At 39.3% G+C, this 7,591-nt stretch overlaps 1 pseudogene; it reads right to left on the reverse strand.

The window, feature by feature from the left end:
• Positions 1-172: 172 nt before the first annotated feature.
• LOC128902107 (serine/threonine-protein kinase NIM1-like) lies at positions 173-6,733 on the reverse strand (annotated as a pseudogene).
• Between the last annotated feature and the right edge of the window lie 858 nt (positions 6,734-7,591).

Here is a 7,591-nt window from a genome sequence, read left to right on the forward strand (position 1 = left end):
AACAAATATATGAGAGCTCTGCGTTTGAGTGCTTCAGTGTGACTTGAGAAATACAGAGGTGATGAGGTATTTTCAGTTTATTTAAAAACTACAAAAAAAGTAACACCAAAACTTGTGAAAAGTGAATAAAACACTTTGTTAAATGTGCAGAGTAGAAAGCCTGCAGTGCAATTTATAAAACAGAACACAGCTTGGATGTGTGCTTCATCCCACTGTAAGAATGGATTCCTCTTTTCAAGTCTTGTTCTTTGGGGTCTGGATGGGACATGATAGGAACACATTTAAGTACATTTTTCTATACTTGGTGCAAAACAATTCTGTAGACCCCTGTTATTGAGCTGTGTGTCTCTCTTCCCTGGTTATTTTGAATATGGTGGTCTGTGATTCCCAGATCTTCCAGAATATTTTTTCACTTCAGTTTCTTCCTCTTTGAGTGTACTGACTTCTGATAAATACTTTGGATTCTGTTTAAACAGCTGTAAAGGTTTGGGGTACTGTATTCCTTTCATCCAATTACTGTTTATAAGTTTGACAGAGTATTGTTCAGTTGTTACTACCTGAAGGACTCCTTTTATCAGTTTCTGGCATGTTAAAGAGGCAGAGAAGCAAACTGTATGTCTCTTCAAGAATACACTTTTTCAGTTTGGCCACTATCTGCCTGAAATGGCATGATACCTGTTGTCATAAAGTATAATGGGATTCCCAATGCCCAGATAGCTACATAAATGCTAACGTAGTTTTCATCTCTCAAGAGTTCAGGAGCAGCATAAGGAGGAGTGCCACAGAAAATATTTAAAGTTTTGTGTCTCTTACTTCCTGTGCTGAATCCAAAGTCTCCCACGTTAACACAGGTGTAGAATACATTTTCTGCTTTCAAGTTCTGGTGAATGATATCATGCCATAGAACAAGAGGAAAAGTGACTACCCCTTGTTGATTAATTACACAGGAAAAAGTGAATTACCTTGAACAGTCAGAAATAAACATTGCAATGAAATTGACAAGTTAAAGTATTTAAATTTAACTTAATTCTCTACTGATACAAAAATAATAGAGTAGATGAAGAAGATGAGGAGGATGCTCTTTTACAAAAAATATCAGTCTTGTTAATTAATATAAACTATTTTTATTAAGTAGATTTGTGATGGCATCATGGCTAATCCTACAAGACTAGATATCTTCATGTGCAAAATCTGTGTGTATTATTTTTTTCAGGGTTCAGAACGCTTGCTTTTGTAATTACTACATTTCTGTAATGGTGTAAGTAACAAAATAATTTCTTTTTAACTAATTCCATTCTTGTATGTGGACTCATGAAGTGAAAGCTTTTACTTTACCAAGACCATGAAGTGAATGTAATCACATATAAAGTGGCTACAATTCTGTTGTGTGATCTAATGTTGACATGATTTAACCCTAGCTGGCAACAAAGAAACACGTGGCTGCTTGCTTGCTCCCCCCACCCTTTGCTGGATTGAGAGGAGAGTCAGAAGAAAAAGGCAGGTTGGGCTGAGATAAAAGCAGTTTAATAGAACAGCAAAGGAAAGAGGAAAACAGCATCAATAATACTGATAGAAGAATATACAAAACACAATGTACCACTGCTCACTGACCTGAACCCAAAGCCCAGCCTGCTCCCAAGCAGTGATTCCCCCCCCCCCCCAGCCAGCTTCCCAGGCTGTCTACTGGCTATGGCATCATATGCCATCAAATACCTCTGTCCTGTCCTATGTCCTTGTGAAAATTAACCCTATACCCACTGGAACGAGGACAAATGTCCTATGAAGACCTGGTGGGGGCAGGAGAAAAGGACCACAGACTTGTGCCTTGTGGTATTTCACGTCTTTGCAGGACACCAAGTTTAGTCTAATGTAACTTGTACTCTTTTTCCTTGAAAATGGCAGTAGTAGTCAAGGACTCAAACTGAATTTGCTCTGCTTAGTAGAGATATCTGTCTTGATTAGGTAAGAGTTTAGCTTCATCTTTGAAATAACTAGGAGGAATGGATGTGTTTGAGCACTCTGCCCTACCCTTTGCAGTAACAAGGTGTATGTGTATCTGGAGGCAATAAGGAAACCCTTTGGCATCCTAAGATTTTTAAACTGTCATCAATAACAGACAGGGATCTTCTGTCCTCGCATGGATTGACAGTAGTGAGATGGGATTTAAGTAGACTAGATTTGATGGCTTAGCAAAAATAAAATGTTTTTGTAGAAGGCTATGTATGAGCAAAGAGGTTGGCCAGCTCGGTAGTCTGAGTTTAATGCTAAGAAATAGATGCGATCTTGACATGTAAGTTCCAGTAGCTCCTGAATATCTGTCCTATGGAAAAGGTGTTGAAGCTAATCTGAGCATTTTGTCAAAATACATAAAAAACGCATACTGTTTACATATACCATGAGCAGTTTGTAATGTAGTTTCTAGACATCTGACCTGGGAACACTCTTGCTTTTGACTTTCGGAGCCCGAGGCTATCATGTGGCATATGAGAATATGAGCTGCCAGAGGGCACCCTGAGCCAACTTTAACAAATACTAGTTTTACTTCTCAAACTTGTAGAACAGCCTTCCTGTGTTTTTTATGCTATTGTTTTAAGTAGCTGTAGTTACTATGCAAAGTTCAGGCAATTGCCCTTTTCTGCCTTTATAAGATGCTTTGGGCTCTACACAATTAGCATCATCCTAAATCCATTTGCAATACTGAAGACTAGACAAGGGTAAGTGACTTACTGGGTGCTAACTTCACAGATTTGTTACAAAGTGAGGATCAGGAATTAACAGTCTTAAGTGCTAGTCTCCCACATTCATTAATAAGCAAGCTGGATGTTTGCAATACCTAACAACAAGCCTCTTCTCAACAAGTGTTCCAACACTTTCTTCTAGTGGAAGAGAGTGACTGATCCTATGTTTTAAAATAGCTGAAGAAATTAAGCTTTGTTAGTTGGTGCCTACAGCAACTTAAAGCAGACCAGGAGATGGTTCCACCCACCAGATGTTCCCAGTTCAGTCTCCTCCCAAAAGCTAACAGAGGTGAATGAATGTGAAAGCTCTCTTAGATATCTTTAAGATAGCTCTTCTCTAGCTGTTTTGCTTTTCAGAAACATGGACCTGAAAGCTTGGTAACAAACCTACTAGTTGAAAACCAAAAGATACATCCACAAAATCTGTTAGAGTAGTGAGGGGTAACATGCCTGTGGAAGAAGAACAACTTACCATGTGCTTCACTGCAGATGCAATCTGAGAGATTATTTTACACTCTGTTTCTAGCAGCTTCCTTTCTGTACTGATTTTAGTGAAGAGTTCTCCACCTCCTGCATACTCCATCACCAGATGCAGTTTTGAAGAGTGTCTCCACCGCTTCATGCAGTCTCATATTTAGGTGGTGCAGTTTTTCCATGCTGGATATTTCACAAGATAGCAAATGTTGAGTCTTCTGATCTTGGCTTTGTCTTGTCCAAAATCTTAATTGTGACTTTCTCATGAAAAGCACTTTTTTTTTAAGGTGTTAATGCAATAGGTACAAATGGTAAAACTATTTACTTACAGCATTGCTTGGTTATAGAAGCGCAATAAAATTTTACCTCTGATCAGTATAAACTAAGCTTCAGAGGCCTACTAAGCCCTGTAAACTTTCATGAACACCCATGTTCCTTTCTGTCTCCAGCATCCTATTCACTGCTGATATAGCTAAAGGCTGGTAGAGTATTGCAAGGACTAATCAAATCATCTGCTGTCTTAGTGTGTTCCACTGCTGTCAAGCTAATACGTGTCTGATGGCCACAGTTACAGCATCTACTTTTGGTGTCTAATACTGGTAAAGAAAGTCTGCTCTTTTTCTTTCATTGTTAGCTCAGTGCTGTTCAGATGAGCTAGGCCTGAGCCTCGTACTTGCAGACTAATAGAGGTGTCAAATTTAGGTACTTTGTTTCAGAGTAGACAAACTTGGAGGTAATTTAGGGGCTCTGTCTCTGCAAGTTTATAATGGAAAGGTGTGTTTAAGTTGGTGCGACTTACAGAACTTTTCCCTAACTTCTTACCCCCACAAATTCTCGGTTACCAAAATCAGTGTTGTAGAGATTTGTCTTTCTCAGGATATCTGTGCCAGTTTTTCCAACACGTTCATGCATGAGTAGTTCTTGGTATGGTAAAGAATACAGGAAAAATACATTTTAATTTCTTTTTAGGTCTGTATGCCACGGTGGGCCACGAATCCACACTACAAAGATTTTATTCTGAGGAAGGGAAAAAAAAACAGTGAAGTAGAATAAACTGCAGGGATCCTGTAAGACAGCAAATCTAGCTGTCTTATGCTGTCCTGGTAACGCAAAGCTGCTGTTATGTTCTATGTGTTTCTGTAGCATATCTACAGTGACGTCAAGGACCACAAAACATGGATATACATCTGCAGCTGCACCACATCACCAGGGTAGCTCAGAGCAGTATGAATAGGTCAGTCACAATTGCCCTTATATTTATGTATTAACTGGTAGGTTATGGCTTTTGTATTCACTCTGTTGAATACAGATGGTATTTGAAGGATTAGTCTGGTTAAAATAGGTTTACAGTGGCTTTGTATAACTTATCAAGACAGCAAAATTAAACTGGATCATGGCAAAAACAACTGTTATTTCTGGGAAAAAGCTTTGGGGTTTTTTTCACAAGAATATCTTAGTCAATCATTCACAGATTTCTTAACAAGTAATCATTTTTATCAAATCTTTTAGAAAAAGACTTCACCTCGTTTTCTAGCACATGGAGGTAAATTAAAAAATAAGTCAGTACTGTTTACTTGTTGCTTTAAGAGAAGAGTAAGAAGGCCATTACATTTGTACATGTGTTTTGGTATAAAAACATTCAAAATGTTTATACTTAATATTATAAAGTTATTTAACTCAAGTTTAGTGTTTCAACATTTCTAGAAGTGCTATAGATATATATGCGTATATCTCTGTACAGATCAAGAAAACTCCATGTTTGGTATATTTACATTTCTTAGTAACAAAAATGCATAAATTGATCCCCCTACCAGAGTGCAGCAGATAGTCTAAGCAAACGTGATTCTTGTAAAAGGTGCTGAATTATCCCTTGATGCACTGAGAAGGAGCTTGTGCAGAGTATAAGGCAGTCTTCCTTACGCTGCTTTTATCTGACCTGTTTCATGCTTTCTAGTGAGCCTGCTAGGAAAGAGGGTACCTACTCCTGCGTGGTGCTGATTGGTGGCGTGGTGAATTGGAAGGAAATGCAGTTTGAATGGTAACAGCACATGACGCTGATCCTGGAAGAACTCTGACTGCTGACCCTAGGGGTGAAAGACTATAATCCTTGTCACACTGGTAGCATATTTATCACGTAAATGAAAAGGGGGGTGTGGGTAAACGTGAGCTTTCACACCTCTGCAGTCTGGGCTGAAAGAGGTGGTCAGAGAATATAACAACAGATAATATGGCATGAAAGCTTTGGGGCATATCTCATTCTCTCACCTGTTAAGATGATGGAGAAAAGGAGAATCAATTAAATTGGAAAGGAAAGACTATGAGAAGAACAGGAGATAGTAGTGTACAAAGATGTGGGGAAAACTAGTCATCCCTGAGGCAAAACAAGAACATTTCTATTATTGCCAGATGGAGGCAGAAGAACAGGATTGATGAAGACAGGTTCTTAGTTAAACCTATAACTGAAGTGTTTGCTGCAGTTACCGAGCCTTTCTAGTTCTTCCTAGAAGCAGCATATAGGGTGCTTTTCTCTAATTACAAAAAGAAAAATAATTGACAGTTCACCACAACCTTCTACCATGTTTTGGATGTACCAAAGTTCATCTTCCTGCACCTGCTCAGCCCACACCTACATCTCTTGTCCCAGCTTTTTATGTTAATGACTCAGTAAAGTGGGCATAAAATTTCTCACCAAAATTACTGTGACCAAATAAAAGCCTCGTCCATACTAGTAAAATTTGATATGAAACAAAGGAAACCTTGCTAACTCTGGGTGCAGGCTGGAGCAGGCCTAGCCAGGCTGCCCTGGGGGTTTAGCACCTATAGCCCTGCAGTCCATGAGCTGGGGCAGGGCAGATGGCAGATGGACAGGATGACTTGTAGGAGGGGAGGCACAACATTGGTTTGGTTTTGGGTTTGTTTGTTTGTTTTATTTTTTTCAAACCGTGGGGGTGCTTGAGCCATGGGGCAATGTGTGTTAACTGTCCAAAGTGCAGGGACTAGGTTTTCTTGTAATAGCTGCCATCTAGAAAAAATGCTTCTGGCTGCTTTAAAGACTAATCCAAACCTAAACATTTATCTGTGACTCTAGATTCACACAACAACAAAAAAAAAGCACATACAACCTATATGTGTACTTAAAGTTCAGATAGCATCTTTCTTTGCAAAGAGGTCCATGTGTATATATACAGAACTAGGGTGCTCAGCACACAGGTGACCCACACAGTGCTGCCTACCTCTGGTTAGGGAATGACTTCTAAGCTTCACTTGTGAGAAATTCCCATTTCATATTTCTACTCTGATTTGATAGAAGCCAATTCTCTTTCCCAGGGTTAATTCTGTCACCATTTTGTCATTCTGGGACACAGCCTGCATTAGTTTCTCAAATGGGGTCAGCCTGTGCTGCCTGCCCTCTTCATCTCCATAGCCCTCCAGGCACCCATTGTCCTCTCCGCTGTCCTCATATGCCACCTGGCATAGCAGCATTTTCCAAGACCTCCACCATTCACATATCCTGTTGTCATAGCCTGTAGTGTAATCACATCCCCATTTAACAGGATGTCCCAATAAAGAGTTTAAACTAAATAATTCTGTATGAATATGCAATCCTGCACATAATGGACACTGTGACAAACTTAGCAAAAAAAGCAGCTTACCAAAAGTCCAAGGATTAGTTTGGAAATTACTTCAAAAATGAATCTGGCATATCTACATATTTCAGTTCTGTTCAAAATCAGAGACAAAACTGGAAGCTGTTTACATCCATCTCTCACTTTAGTGTGAGATTTAGTGTGTTAGGATCTTCATCTACAAGGTAAAAGAGGCTTTGCAATTAAAACTGTAAACTTTGCATACTAAAGTGGCAAGTTGCTCACAGTCTATGCAATATATTTGACACATGCAAAATATTTGACACAAATTTTCAGGCTTTAGCTTGCTGCTTTGAAAACTAACTTGATAGATAAAGGTCAAACAAATAGCTGATTAATTGTTCTGAATAAATCCAGATGCTTCCAGTTAATTTTGAATAGTTGACCTTAAGAGCATAGTTCTTGATTCCGGTACCAGTCCAAGAGCTGAACCTAGGGTTTGCCTTTGATTCATTCTTCAGCCTGTGAGCTGTGCCTTGGAAATGTTGCTGTGCCTTGGAAATGTCGCTGTGCCTTGAAGCCTTGCTGTAAAAAGTTTGTTGCCCCTCTGTTTCCTTCCATGGCGGGTTTAACAAAGCAAGTGATCCTGGAAGATGACAGGAAAAGCATAATCTGTGCACCAGGCAAAAGAAATTCTGCATCTCGGTATCCCTGCAGTCACATGGCAGGACAATACAGGATTAAGTAACTCCAATGTCATGTTAACCCTCCTTTATTTAGATGAGCTTTCTT

The sequence above is a fragment of the Rissa tridactyla genome, chromosome W, assembly GCF_028500815.1.
Source record: "Rissa tridactyla isolate bRisTri1 chromosome W, bRisTri1.patW.cur.20221130, whole genome shotgun sequence".
Taxonomy (NCBI): domain Eukaryota; kingdom Metazoa; phylum Chordata; class Aves; order Charadriiformes; family Laridae; genus Rissa; species Rissa tridactyla.